We start from the raw sequence: 13,762 nt of genomic DNA, 5'->3' as shown, positions 1-13,762 counted from the left end.
CAGGGCCTATGCAAATGAAGGCCTCAGGGATGTCTGGGAGTGCCTTTTTAGCAGTATTGTTAAAGTCCACCTTGCAACCGGATTGGTCGGGTAAGCTGAAAAACACCATGCCAGATTGGGCACCAGGTCTCTAGGCGCTTGGAGGACATATTGGGTCTACATCCCTCAGTTTCTGAGGTCCAAGAAATGTTCACCCTCTACCCTAATAGAGAGGTCTTGGCTGATCGTGGCTGAGAAGGTAAGAAGGTTGCAGCGCAAGATGCTTATGGTCCTTCTCTAATAATGGACCAACTTTCTCTCTCTCCTTACCTGTGGTTCTGCCTGGCTACTGGGGCTACCAGTTGTAAGCCTGCAGCCCACAGGGAGTTGGTTTGTTCCTCTCACTCATGTAAATGGGTAAGCATTCAAGTGCACACACCTGCCTACGTCCACAGACCCTCGCGCACACACACTTTTGTCAACAAGCTTTTTCGCAATTAAGAGTATCAGGGACCCATGTTGAAATACAAAAGCAGCACACCACGTGACGGCCATCACATAGAGTCCAGCAGCAAATGGGAAACGTTTAACTAGCTGTGGTCCTATTACTTGCGCTCTACCGTGGAACAACTGCTGGATGAGTCCTGCTGGAGAATATTGAACCTACAACAAGTCTGAGGTAAATAAAAATTCCACAGGAATATAATCAAACAGGGACCTACAACCCTTCCGAGCCAGATAGGAGTCGAACCTACAATCTTCTGATCCGTAGTCAGACGCGTTATCCATTGCGCCACTGGCCCTATGTAGACTTACGCATCCTTTTGTCCTTAAGTGGGCTAGAAAGTGTGTGTATGTGTGTGTGAAGGCACAAGGAAACTCATCTGACCTCCTGGAAGTCTGTTCTGTGAGGTTTTCCCAAGTTTTACAAAGGACTTTAGGAGAAGGAAGCACCTAAAAGCTAGGCGAAATGGTCCTAGATCCAAGGAAATCTTTTAGATCAGGCTCAGTTTCTTAAATAGTTTGCATTAACATAATCAGTTCCAGGTCTGTGTGGGGCTGAGCTTGGGAACTCCTTAGTAAGTAGGCGTTTACAACAATAAGGGGCTTAATATTACAACACAGGTGAACATTCAGACACATTATCATAAGCTCACCTTGTCCAGGGACCCAAGCATGCTGCCTTTCCACTCTCAGAGCCCTTCACCTAACCTACTGTGCAGCTGTTTCACCTTTAATATCACTGTTCCACAGGCAGCGTGACGTCACAATGCTCCTTGTCTGTAGCCCGAACCAGGAGCCTTTGCAAACCTGGTATAATCTACATACTTACGGTATGTTTAGTCTTGGACCACAAATGCAGTGAAGAATAATGGATTGCTACTCTTCATACATTTTTGACCATTGGCTCAGATTTGAATGCGTACTGGCCATCTGAGCATCTCTGCCAGGCCACCCTATGTCTAGAGACTGTAGATTTAGAGAGTTTATAAACATTGTCAGTTCATCAATAAAGTGTGCTCGCTTCGGCAGCACATATACTAAAATTGGAACGATACAGAGAAGATTAGCATGGCCCCTGCGCAAGGATGACACGCAAATTCGTGAAGCGTTCCATATTTTTAACAGCTTTTAGGAGAGAAATCTTTTTTGTTTTCAAGACTAATTGAAAAAATAAAGCAGGTCCCAGTGCTGTCCCCGTAATATGTATTTTTCAATTAGTCTCTCCTCAACATTTTTAATGTATTTGCTTTGCAGTAAAGAAGGTGCGCTCTATGTTCAGCTGCATTTAGCAAGGAAGCCTGCAGGACTTCTGGGACTTTTCTTTCTCTTTTTTAGCCTCACTGTCATTATTCTTCACCACCCCCAAATCTATACTGCTGCAGTGTTGTGTTGCTTTGTGGGAAGCAGGACAAAGAGAAGGGCAGGGCCTATGCAAATGAAGGCCTCAGGGATGTCTGGGAGTGCCTTTTTAGCAGTATTGTTAAAGTCCACCTTGCAACCGGATTGGTCGGGTAAGCTGAAAAACACCATGCCAGATTGGGCACCAGGTCTCTAGGCGCTTGGAGGACATATTGGGTCTACATCCCTCAGTTTCTGAGGTCCAAGAAATGTTCACCCTCTACCCTAATAGAGAGGTCTTGGCCGATCGTGGCTGAGAGGGGAAGAAGGTAGCAGTGCAAGATGCTTATGGTCCTTCTCTAATAATGGACCAACTTTCTCTCTCTCCTTACCTGTGGTTCTGCCTGGCTACTGGGGCTACCAGTTGTAAGCCTGCAGCCCACAGGGAGTTGGTTTGTTCCTCTCACACATGTAAATGGGTAAGCATTCAAGTGCACACACCTGCCTACGTCCACAGACCCTCGCGCACACACACTTTTGTCAACAAGCTTTTTCGCAATTAAGAGTATCAGGGACCCATGTTGAAATACAAAAGCAGCACACCACGTGACGGCCATCACATAGAGTCCAGCAGCAAATGGGAAACGTTTAACTAGCTGTGGTCCTATTACTTGCGCTCTACCGTGGAACAACTGCTGGATGAGTCCTGCTGGAGAAAATTGAACCTACAACAAGTCTGAGGTAAATAAAAATTCCACAGGAATATAATCAAACAGGGACCTACAACCCTTCCGAGCCAGATAGGAGTCAAACCTACAATCTTCTGATCCATAGTCAGACGCGTTATCCATTGCGCCACTGGCCCTATGTAGACTTACGCATCCTTTTGTCCTTAAGTGGGCTAGAAAGTGTGTGTATGTGTGTGTGAAGGCACAAGGAAACCCATCTGACCTCCTGGAAGTCTGTTCTGTGAGGTTTTCCCAAGTTTTACAAAGGACTTTAGGAGAAGGAAGCACCTAAAAGCTAGGCGAAATGGTCCTAGATCCAAGGAAATCTTTTAGATCAGGCTCAGTTTCTTAAATAGTTTGCATTAACATAATCAGTTCCAGGTCTGTGTGGGGCTGAGCTTGAGAACTCCTTAGTAAGTAGGCGTTTACAACAATAAGGGGTTTAATATTACAACACAGGTGAACATTCAGACACATTATCATAAGCTCACCTTGTCCAGGGACCCAAGCATGCTGCCTTTCCACTCTCAGAGCCCTTCACCTAACCTACTGTGCAGCTGTTTCACCTTTAATATCACTGTTCCACAGGCAGCGTGACGTCACAATGCTCCTTGTCTGTAGCCCGACCCAGGAGCCTTTGCAAACCTGGTATAATCTACATACTTACGGTGTGTTTAGTCTTGGACCACAAATGCAGTGAAGAATAATGGATTGCTACTCTTCATACATTTTTGACCATTGGCTCAGATTTGAATGCGTACTGGCCATCTGAGCATCTCTGCCAGGCCACCCTATGTCTAGAGACTGTAGATTTAGAGAGTTTATAAACATTGTCAGTTCATCAATAACGTGTGCTCGCTTCGGCAGCACATATACTAAAATTGGAACGATACAGAGAAGATTAGCATGGCCCCTGCGCAAGGATGACACGCAAATTCGTGAAGCGTTCCATATTTTTAACAGCTTTCAGGAGAGAAATCTTTTTTGTTTTCAAGACTAATTGAAAAAATAAAGCAGGTCCCAGTGCTGTCCCCGTAATATGTATTTTTCAATTAGTCTCTCCTCAACATTTTTAATGTATTTGCTTTGCAGTAAAGAAGGTGCGCTCTATGTTCAGCTGCATTTAGCAAGGAAGCCTGCAGGACTTCTGGGACTTTTCTTTCTCTTTTTTAGCCTCACTGTCATTATTCTTCACCACCCCCAAATCTATACTGCTGCAGTGTTGTGTTGCTTTGTGGGAAGCAGGACAAAGAGAAGGGCAGGGCCTATGCAAATGAAGGCCTCAGGGATGTCTGGGAGTGCCTTTTTAGCAGTATTGTTAAAGTCCACCTTGCAACCGGATTGGTCGGGTAAGCTGAAAAACACCATGCCAGATTGGGCACCAGGTCTCTAGGCGCTTGGAGGACATATTGGGTCTACATCCCTCAGTTTCTGAGGTCCAAGAAATGTTCACCCTCTACCCTAATAGAGAGGTCTTGGCCGATCGTGGCTGAGAGGGGAAGAAGGTAGCAGTGCAAGATGCTTATGGTCCTTCTCTAATAATGGACCAACTTTCTCTCTCTCCTTACCTGTGGTTCTGCCTGGCTACTGGGGCTACCAGTTGTAAGCCTGCAGCCCACAGGGAGTTGGTTTGTTCCTCTCACACATGTAAATGGGTAAGCATTCAAGTGCACACACCTGCCTACGTCCACAGACCCTCGCGCACACACACTTTTGTCAACAAGCTTTTTCGCAATTAAGAGTATCAGGGACCCATGTTGAAATACAAAAGCAGCACACCACGTGACGGCCATCACATAGAGTCCAGCAGCAAATGGGAAACGTTTAACTAGCTGTGGTCCTATTACTTGCGCTCTACCGTGGAACAACTGCTGGATGAGTCCTGCTGGAGAATATTGAACCTACAACAAGTCTGAGGTAAATAAAAATTCCACAGGAATATAATCAAACAGGGACCTACAACCCTTCCGAGCCAGATAGGAGTCGAACCTACAATCTTCTGATCCGTAGTCAGACGCGTTATCCATTGCGCCACTGGCCCTATGTAGACTTACGCATCCTTTTGTCCTTAAGTGGGCTAGAAAGTGTGTGTATGTGTGTGTGAAGGCACAAGGAAACCCATCTGACCTCCTGGAAGTCTGTTCTGTGAGGTTTTCCCAAGTTTTACAAAGGACTTTAGGAGAAGGAAGCACCTAAAAGCTAGGCGAAATGGTCCTAGATCCAAGGAAATCTTTTAGATCAGGCTCAGTTTCTTAAATAGTTTGCATTAACATAATCAGTTCCAGGTCTGTGTGGGGCTGAGCTTGAGAACTCCTTAGTAAGTAGGCGTTTACAACAATAAGGGGTTTAATATTACAACACAGGTGAACATTCAGACACATTATCATACGCTCACCTTGTCCAGGGACCCAAGCATGCTGCCTTTCCACTCTCAGAGCCCTTCACCTAACCTACTGTGCAGCTGTTTCACCTTTAATATCACTGTTCCACAGGCAGCGTGACGTCACAATGCTCCTTGTCTGTAGCCCGACCCAGGAGCCTTTGCAAACCTGGTATAATCTACATACTTACGGTGTGTTTAGTCTTGGACCACAAATGCAGTGAAGAATAATGGATTGCTACTCTTCATACATTTTTGACCATTGGCTCAGATTTGAATGCGTACTGGCCATCTGAGCATCTCTGCCAGGCCACCCTATGTCTAGAGACTGTAGATTTAGAGAGTTTATAAACATTGTCAGTTCATCAATAAAGTGTGCTCGCTTCGGCAGCACATATACTAAAATTGGAACGATACAGAGAAGATTAGCATGGCCCCTGCGCAAGGATGACACGCAAATTCGTGAAGCGTTCCATATTTTTAACAGCTTTCAGGAGAGAAATCTTTTTTGTTTTCAAGACTAATTGAAAAAATAAAGCAGGTCCCAGTGCTGTCCCCGTAATATGTATTTTTCAATTAGTCTCTCCTCAACATTTTTAATGTATTTGCTTTGCAGTAAAGAAGGTGCGCTCTATGTTCAGCTGCATTTAGCAAGGAAGCCTGCAGGACTTCTGGGACTTTTCTTTCTCTTTTTTAGCCTCACTGTCATTATTCTTCACCACCCCCAAATCTATACTGCTGCAGTGTTGTGTTGCTTTGTGGGAAGCAGGACAAAGAGAAGGGCAGGGCCTATGCAAATGAAGGCCTCAGGGATGTCTGGGAGTGCCTTTTTAGCAGTATTGTTAAAGTCCACCTTGCAACCGGATTGGTCGGGTAAGCTGAAAAACACCATGCCAGATTGGGCACCAGGTGTCTAGGCGCTTGGAGGACATATTGGGTCTACATCCCTCAGTTTCTGAGGTCCAAGAAATGTTCACCCTCTACCCTAATAGAGAGGTCTTGGCCGATCGTGGCTGAGAGGGGAAGAAGGTAGCAGTGCAAGATGCTTATGGTCCTTCTCTAATAATGGACCAACTTTCTCTCTCTCCTTACCTGTGGTTCTGCCTGGCTACTGGGGCTACCAGTTGTAAGCCTGCAGCCCACAGGGAGTTGGTTTGTTCCTCTCACACATGTAAATGGGTAAGCATTCAAGTGCACACACCTGCCTACGTCCACAGACCCTCGCGCACACACACTTTTGTCAACAAGCTTTTTCGCAATTAAGAGTATCAGGGACCCATGTTGAAATACAAAAGCAGCACACCACGTGACGGCCATCACATAGAGTCCAGCAGCAAATGGGAAACGTTTAACTAGCTGTGGTCCTATTACTTGCGCTCTACCGTGGAACAACTGCTGGATGAGTCCTGCTGGAGAATATTGAACCTACAACAAGTCTGAGGTAAATAAAAATTCCACAGGAATATAATCAAACAGGGACCTACAACCCTTCCGAGCCAGATAGGAGTCGAACCTACAATCTTCTGATCCGTAGTCAGACGCGTTATCCATTGCGCCACTGGCCCTATGTAGACTTACGCATCCTTTTGTCCTTAAGTGGGCTAGAAAGTGTGTGTATGTGTGTGTGAAGGCACAAGGAAACCCATCTGACCTCCTGGAAGTCTGTTCTGTGAGGTTTTCCCAAGTTTTACAAAGGACTTTAGGAGAAGGAAGCACCTAAAAGCTAGGCGAAATGGTCCTAGATCCAAGGAAATCTTTTAGATCAGGCTCAGTTTCTTAAATAGTTTGCATTAACATAATCAGTTCCAGGTCTGTGTGGGGCTGAGCTTGAGAACTCCTTAGTAAGTAGGCGTTTACAACAATAAGGGGTTTAATATTACAACACAGGTGAACATTCAGACACATTATCATAAGCTCACCTTGTCCAGGGACCCAAGCATTCTGCCTTTCCACTCTCAGAGCCCTTCACCTAACCTACTGTGCAGCTGTTTCACCTTTAATATCACTGTTCCACAAGCAGCGTGACGTCACAATGCTCCTTGTCTGTAGCCCGACCCAGGAGCCTTTGCAAACCTGGTATAATCTACATACTTACGGTGTGTTTAGTCTTGGACCACAAATGCAGTGAAGAATAATGGATTGCTACTCTTCATACATTTTTGACCATTGGCTCAGATTTGAATGCGTACTGGCCATCTGAGCATCTCTGCCAGGCCACCCTATGTCTAGAGACTGTAGATTTAGAGAGTTTATAAACATTGTCAGTTCATCAATAAAGTGTGCTCGCTTCGGCAGCACATATACTAAAATTGGAACGATACAGAGAAGATTAGCATGGCCCCTGCGCAAGGATGACACGCAAATTCGTGAAGCGTTCCATATTTTTAACAGCTTTCAGGAGAGAAATCTTTTTTGTTTTCAAGACTAATTGAAAAAATAAAGCAGGTCCCAGTGCTGTCCCCGTAATATGTATTTTTCAATTAGTCTCTCCTCAACATTTTTAATGTATTTGCTTTGCAGTAAAGAAGGTGCGCTCTATGTTCAGCTGCATTTAGCAAGGAAGCCTGCAGGACTTCTGGGACTTTTCTTTCTCTTTTTTAGCCTCACTGTCATTATTCTTCACCACCCCCAAATCTATACTGCTGCAGTGTTGTGTTGCTTTGTGGGAAGCAGGACAAAGAGAAGGGCAGGGCCTATGCAAATGAAGGCCTCAGGGATGTCTGGGAGTGCCTTTTTAGCAGTATTGTTAAAGTCCACCTTGCAACCGGATTGGTCGGGTAAGCTGAAAAACACCATGCCAGATTGGGCACCAGGTCTCTAGGCGCTTGGAGGACATATTGGGTCTACATCCCTCAGTTTCTGAGGTCCAAGAAATGTTCACCCTCTACCCTAATAGAGAGGTCTTGGCCGATCGTGGCTGAGAGGGGAAGAAGGTAGCAGTGCAAGATGCTTATGGTCCTTCTCTAATAATGGACCAACTTTCTCTCTCTCCTTACCTGTGGTTCTGCCTGGCTACTGGGGCTACCAGTTGTAAGCCTGCAGCCCACAGGGAGTTGGTTTGTTCCTCTCACACATGTAAATGGGTAAGCATTCAAGTGCACACACCTGCCTACGTCCACAGACCCTCGCGCACACACACTTTTGTCAACAAGCTTTTTCGCAATTAAGAGTATCAGGGACCCATGTTGAAATACAAAAGCAGCACACCACGTGACGGCCATCACATAGAGTCCAGCAGCAAATGGGAAACGTTTAACTAGCTGTGGTCCTATTACTTGCGCTCTACCGTGGAACAACTGCTGGATGAGTCCTGCTGGAGAATATTGAACCTACAACAAGTCTGAGGTAAATAAAAATTCCACAGGAATATAATCAAACAGGGACCTACAACCCTTCCGAGCCAGATAGGAGTCGAACCTACAATCTTCTGATCCGTAGTCAGACGCGTTATCCATTGCGCCACTGGCCCTATGTAGACTTACGCATCCTTTTGTCCTTAAGTGGGCTAGAAAGTGTGTGTATGTGTGTGTGAAGGCACAAGGAAACCCATCTGACCTCCTGGAAGTCTGTTCTGTGAGGTTTTCCCAAGTTTTACAAAGGACTTTAGGAGAAGGAAGCACCTAAAAGCTAGGCGAAATGGTCCTAGATCCAAGGAAATCTTTTAGATCAGGCTCAGTTTCTTAAATAGTTTGCATTAACATAATCAGTTCCAGGTCTGTGTGGGGCTGAGCTTGAGAACTCCTTAGTAAGTAGGCGTTTACAACAATAAGGGGTTTAATATTACAACACAGGTGAACATTCAGACACATTATCATAAGCTCACCTTGTCCAGGGACCCAAGCATGCTGCCTTTCCACTCTCAGAGCCCTTCACCTAACCTACTGTGCAGCTGTTTCACCTTTAATATCACTGTTCCACAGGCAGCGTGACGTCACAATGCTCCTTGTCTGTAGCCCGACCCAGGAGCCTTTGCAAACCTGGTATAATCTACATACTTACGGTGTGTTTAGTCTTGGACCACAAATGCAGTGAAGAATAATGGATTGCTACTCTTCATACATTTTTGACCATTGGCTCAGATTTGAATGCGTACTGGCCATCTGAGCATCTCTGCCAGGCCACCCTATGTCTAGAGACTGTAGATTTAGAGAGTTTATAAACATTGTCAGTTCATCAATAACGTGTGCTCGCTTCGGCAGCACATATACTAAAATTGGAACGATACAGAGAAGATTAGCATGGCCCCTGCGCAAGGATGACACGCAAATTCGTGAAGCGTTCCATATTTTTAACAGCTTTCAGGAGAGAAATCTTTTTTGTTTTCAAGACTAATTGAAAAAATAAAGCAGGTCCCAGTGCTGTCCCCGTAATATGTATTTTTCAATTAGTCTCTCCTCAACATTTTTAATGTATTTGCTTTGCAGTAAAGAAGGTGCGCTCTATGTTCAGCTGCATTTAGCAAGGAAGCCTGCAGGACTTCTGGGACTTTTCTTTCTCTTTTTTAGCCTCACTGTCATTATTCTTCACCACCCCCAAATCTATACTGCTGCAGTGTTGTGTTGCTTTGTGGGAAGCAGGACAAAGAGAAGGGCAGGGCCTATGCAAATGAAGGCCTCAGGGATGTCTGGGAGTGCCTTTTTAGCAGTATTGTTAAAGTCCACCTTGCAACCGGATTGGTCGGGTAAGCTGAAAAACACCATGCCAGATTGGGCACCAGGTCTCTAGGCGCTTGGAGGACATATTGGGTCTACATCCCTCAGTTTCTGAGGTCCAAGAAATGTTCACCCTCTACCCTAATAGAGAGGTCTTGGCCGATCGTGGCTGAGAGGGGAAGAAGGTAGCAGTGCAAGATGCTTATGGTCCTTCTCTAATAATGGACCAACTTTCTCTCTCTCCTTACCTGTGGTTCTGCCTGGCTACTGGGGCTACCAGTTGTAAGCCTGCAGCCCACAGGGAGTTGGTTTGTTCCTCTCACACATGTAAATGGGTAAGCATTCAAGTGCACACACCTGCCTACGTCCACAGACCCTCGCGCACACACACTTTTGTCAACAAGCTTTTTCGCAATTAAGAGTATCAGGGACCCATGTTGAAATACAAAAGCAGCACACCACGTGACGGCCATCACATAGAGTCCAGCAGCAAATGGGAAACGTTTAACTAGCTGTGGTCCTATTACTTGCGCTCTACCGTGGAACAACTGCTGGATGAGTCCTGCTGGAGAATATTGAACCTACAACAAGTCTGAGGTAAATAAAAATTCCACAGGAATATAATCAAACAGGGACCTACAACCCTTCCGAGCCAGATAGGAGTCGAACCTACAATCTTCTGATCCGTAGTCAGACGCGTTATCCATTGCGCCACTGGCCCTATGTAGACTTACGCATCCTTTTGTCCTTAAGTGGGCTAGAAAGTGTGTGTATGTGTGTGTGAAGGCACAAGGAAACCCATCTGACCTCCTGGAAGTCTGTTCTGTGAGGTTTTCCCAAGTTTTACAAAGGACTTTAGGAGAAGGAAGCACCTAAAAGCTAGGCGAAATGGTCCTAGATCCAAGGAAATCTTTTAGATCAGGCTCAGTTTCTTAAATAGTTTGCATTAACATAATCAGTTCCAGGTCTGTGTGGGGCTGAGCTTGAGAACTCCTTAGTAAGTAGGCGTTTACAACAATAAGGGGTTTAATATTACAACACAGGTGAACATTCAGACACATTATCATACGCTCACCTTGTCCAGGGACCCAAGCATGCTGCCTTTCCACTCTCAGAGCCCTTCACCTAACCTACTGTGCAGCTGTTTCACCTTTAATATCACTGTTCCACAGGCAGCGTGACGTCACAATGCTCCTTGTCTGTAGCCCGACCCAGGAGCCTTTGCAAACCTGGTATAATCTACATACTTACGGTGTGTTTAGTCTTGGACCACAAATGCAGTGAAGAATAATGGATTGCTACTCTTCATACATTTTTGACCATTGGCTCAGATTTGAATGCGTACTGGCCATCTGAGCATCTCTGCCAGGCCACCCTATGTCTAGAGACTGTAGATTTAGAGAGTTTATAAACATTGTCAGTTCATCAATAAAGTGTGCTCGCTTCGGCAGCACATATACTAAAATTGGAACGATACAGAGAAGATTAGCATGGCCCCTGCGCAAGGATGACACGCAAATTCGTGAAGCGTTCCATATTTTTAACAGCTTTCAGGAGAGAAATCTTTTTTGTTTTCAAGACTAATTGAAAAAATAAAGCAGGTCCCAGTGCTGTCCCCGTAATATGTATTTTTCAATTAGTCTCTCCTCAACATTTTTAATGTATTTGCTTTGCAGTAAAGAAGGTGCGCTCTATGTTCAGCTGCATTTAGCAAGGAAGCCTGCAGGACTTCTGGGACTTTTCTTTCTCTTTTTTAGCCTCACTGTCATTATTCTTCACCACCCCCAAATCTATACTGCTGCAGTGTTGTGTTGCTTTGTGGGAAGCAGGACAAAGAGAAGGGCAGGGCCTATGCAAATGAAGGCCTCAGGGATGTCTGGGAGTGCCTTTTTAGCAGTATTGTTAAAGTCCACCTTGCAACCGGATTGGTCGGGTAAGCTGAAAAACACCATGCCAGATTGGGCACCAGGTGTCTAGGCGCTTGGAGGACATATTGGGTCTACATCCCTCAGTTTCTGAGGTCCAAGAAATGTTCACCCTCTACCCTAATAGAGAGGTCTTGGCCGATCGTGGCTGAGAGGGGAAGAAGGTAGCAGTGCAAGATGCTTATGGTCCTTCTCTAATAATGGACCAACTTTCTCTCTCTCCTTACCTGTGGTTCTGCCTGGCTACTGGGGCTACCAGTTGTAAGCCTGCAGCCCACAGGGAGTTGGTTTGTTCCTCTCACACATGTAAATGGGTAAGCATTCAAGTGCACACACCTGCCTACGTCCACAGACCCTCGCGCACACACACTTTTGTCAACAAGCTTTTTCGCAATTAAGAGTATCAGGGACCCATGTTGAAATACAAAAGCAGCACACCACGTGACGGCCATCACATAGAGTCCAGCAGCAAATGGGAAACGTTTAACTAGCTGTGGTCCTATTACTTGCGCTCTACCGTGGAACAACTGCTGGATGAGTCCTGCTGGAGAATATTGAACCTACAACAAGTCTGAGGTAAATAAAAATTCCACAGGAATATAATCAAACAGGGACCTACAACCCTTCCGAGCCAGATAGGAGTCGAACCTACAATCTTCTGATCCGTAGTCAGACGCGTTATCCATTGCGCCACTGGCCCTATGTAGACTTACGCATCCTTTTGTCCTTAAGTGGGCTAGAAAGTGTGTGTATGTGTGTGTGAAGGCACAAGGAAACCCATCTGACCTCCTGGAAGTCTGTTCTGTGAGGTTTTCCCAAGTTTTACAAAGGACTTTAGGAGAAGGAAGCACCTAAAAGCTAGGCGAAATGGTCCTAGATCCAAGGAAATCTTTTAGATCAGGCTCAGTTTCTTAAATAGTTTGCATTAACATAATCAGTTCCAGGTCTGTGTGGGGCTGAGCTTGAGAACTCCTTAGTAAGTAGGCGTTTACAACAATAAGGGGTTTAATATTACAACACAGGTGAACATTCAGACACATTATCATAAGCTCACCTTGTCCAGGGACCCAAGCATTCTGCCTTTCCACTCTCAGAGCCCTTCACCTAACCTACTGTGCAGCTGTTTCACCTTTAATATCACTGTTCCACAAGCAGCGTGACGTCACAATGCTCCTTGTCTGTAGCCCGACCCAGGAGCCTTTGCAAACCTGGTATAATCTACATACTTACGGTGTGTTTAGTCTTGGACCACAAATGCAGTGAAGAATAATGGATTGCTACTCTTCATACATTTTTGACCATTGGCTCAGATTTGAATGCGTACTGGCCATCTGAGCATCTCTGCCAGGCCACCCTATGTCTAGAGACTGTAGATTTAGAGAGTTTATAAACATTGTCAGTTCATCAATAAAGTGTGCTCGCTTCGGCAGCACATATACTAAAATTGGAACGATACAGAGAAGATTAGCATGGCCCCTGCGCAAGGATGACACGCAAATTCGTGAAGCGTTCCATATTTTTAACAGCTTTCAGGAGAGAAATCTTTTTTGTTTTCAAGACTAATTGAAAAAATAAAGCAGGTCCCAGTGCTGTCCCCGTAATATGTATTTTTCAATTAGTCTCTCCTCAACATTTTTAATGTATTTGCTTTGCAGTAAAGAAGGTGCGCTCTATGTTCAGCTGCATTTAGCAAGGAAGCCTGCAGGACTTCTGGGACTTTTCTTTCTCTTTTTTAGCCTCACTGTCATTATTCTTCACCACCCCCAAATCTATACTGCTGCAGTGTTGTGTTGCTTTGTGGGAAGCAGGACAAAGAGAAGGGCAGGGCCTATGCAAATGAAGGCCTCAGGGATGTCTGGGAGTGCCTTTTTAGCAGTATTGTTAAAGTCCACCTTGCAACCGGATTGGTCGGGTAAGCTGAAAAACACCATGCCAGATTGGGCACCAGGTCTCTAGGCGCTTGGAGGACATATTGGGTCTACATCCCTCAGTTTCTGAGGTCCAAGAAATGTTCACCCTCTACCCTAATAGAGAGGTCTTGGCCGATCGTGGCTGAGAGGGGAAGAAGGTAGCAGTGCAAGATGCTTATGGTCCTTCTCTAATAATGGACCAACTTTCTCTCTCTCCTTACCTGTGGTTCTGCCTGGCTACTGGGGCTACCAGTTGTAAGCCTGCAGCCCACAGGGAGTTGGTTTGTTCCTCTCACACATGTAAATGGGTAAGCATTCAAGTGCACACACCTGCCTACGTCCACAG

At 45.4% G+C, this 13,762-nt stretch overlaps 8 non-coding genes across 8 annotated transcripts; 7 read left to right on the top strand and 1 right to left on the bottom strand.

The window, feature by feature from the left end:
• Nucleotides 1–1,496: 1,496 nt before the first annotated feature.
• On the top strand, nt 1,497–1,603 carry LOC147666772 (U6 spliceosomal RNA). Its single transcript, XR_015304515.1, has one exon. It is a non-coding gene; the product is annotated as a U6 spliceosomal RNA (small nuclear RNA).
• Nucleotides 1,604–2,613: 1,010 nt separating this feature from the next.
• On the bottom strand, nt 2,614–2,686 carry TRNAH-AUG (transfer RNA histidin (anticodon AUG)). The gene has a single exon. It is a non-coding gene; the product is annotated as a tRNA-His (tRNA).
• A 714-nt stretch (nt 2,687–3,400) lies between these two features.
• LOC147666770 (U6 spliceosomal RNA) lies at nt 3,401–3,507 on the top strand. Its single transcript, XR_015304504.1, has one exon. It is a non-coding gene; the product is annotated as a U6 spliceosomal RNA (small nuclear RNA).
• A 1,797-nt stretch (nt 3,508–5,304) lies between these two features.
• Nucleotides 5,305–5,411, top strand: LOC147666769 (U6 spliceosomal RNA). Its single transcript, XR_015304727.1, has one exon. It is a non-coding gene; the product is annotated as a U6 spliceosomal RNA (small nuclear RNA).
• Nucleotides 5,412–7,208: 1,797 nt separating this feature from the next.
• On the top strand, nt 7,209–7,315 carry LOC147666768 (U6 spliceosomal RNA). The gene has a single exon (XR_015304716.1). It is a non-coding gene; the product is annotated as a U6 spliceosomal RNA (small nuclear RNA).
• Nucleotides 7,316–9,112: 1,797 nt separating this feature from the next.
• On the top strand, nt 9,113–9,219 carry LOC147666767 (U6 spliceosomal RNA). The gene has a single exon (XR_015304705.1). It is a non-coding gene; the product is annotated as a U6 spliceosomal RNA (small nuclear RNA).
• Nucleotides 9,220–11,016: 1,797 nt separating this feature from the next.
• On the top strand, nt 11,017–11,123 carry LOC147666766 (U6 spliceosomal RNA). The gene has a single exon (XR_015304609.1). It is a non-coding gene; the product is annotated as a U6 spliceosomal RNA (small nuclear RNA).
• Nucleotides 11,124–12,920: 1,797 nt separating this feature from the next.
• Nucleotides 12,921–13,027, top strand: LOC147666765 (U6 spliceosomal RNA). The gene has a single exon (XR_015304498.1). It is a non-coding gene; the product is annotated as a U6 spliceosomal RNA (small nuclear RNA).
• The last annotated feature ends 735 nt before the right edge of the window (nt 13,028–13,762 follow it).

This window comes from Lissotriton vulgaris, unplaced genomic scaffold (genome assembly GCF_964263255.1).
Source record: "Lissotriton vulgaris unplaced genomic scaffold, aLisVul1.2 SCAFFOLD_2072, whole genome shotgun sequence".
Classification (NCBI taxonomy): domain Eukaryota; kingdom Metazoa; phylum Chordata; class Amphibia; order Caudata; family Salamandridae; genus Lissotriton; species Lissotriton vulgaris.
The sequence above is the reverse complement of the archived record's forward strand: the minus strand, read 5'-3'. Positions and strand labels throughout refer to the sequence as shown.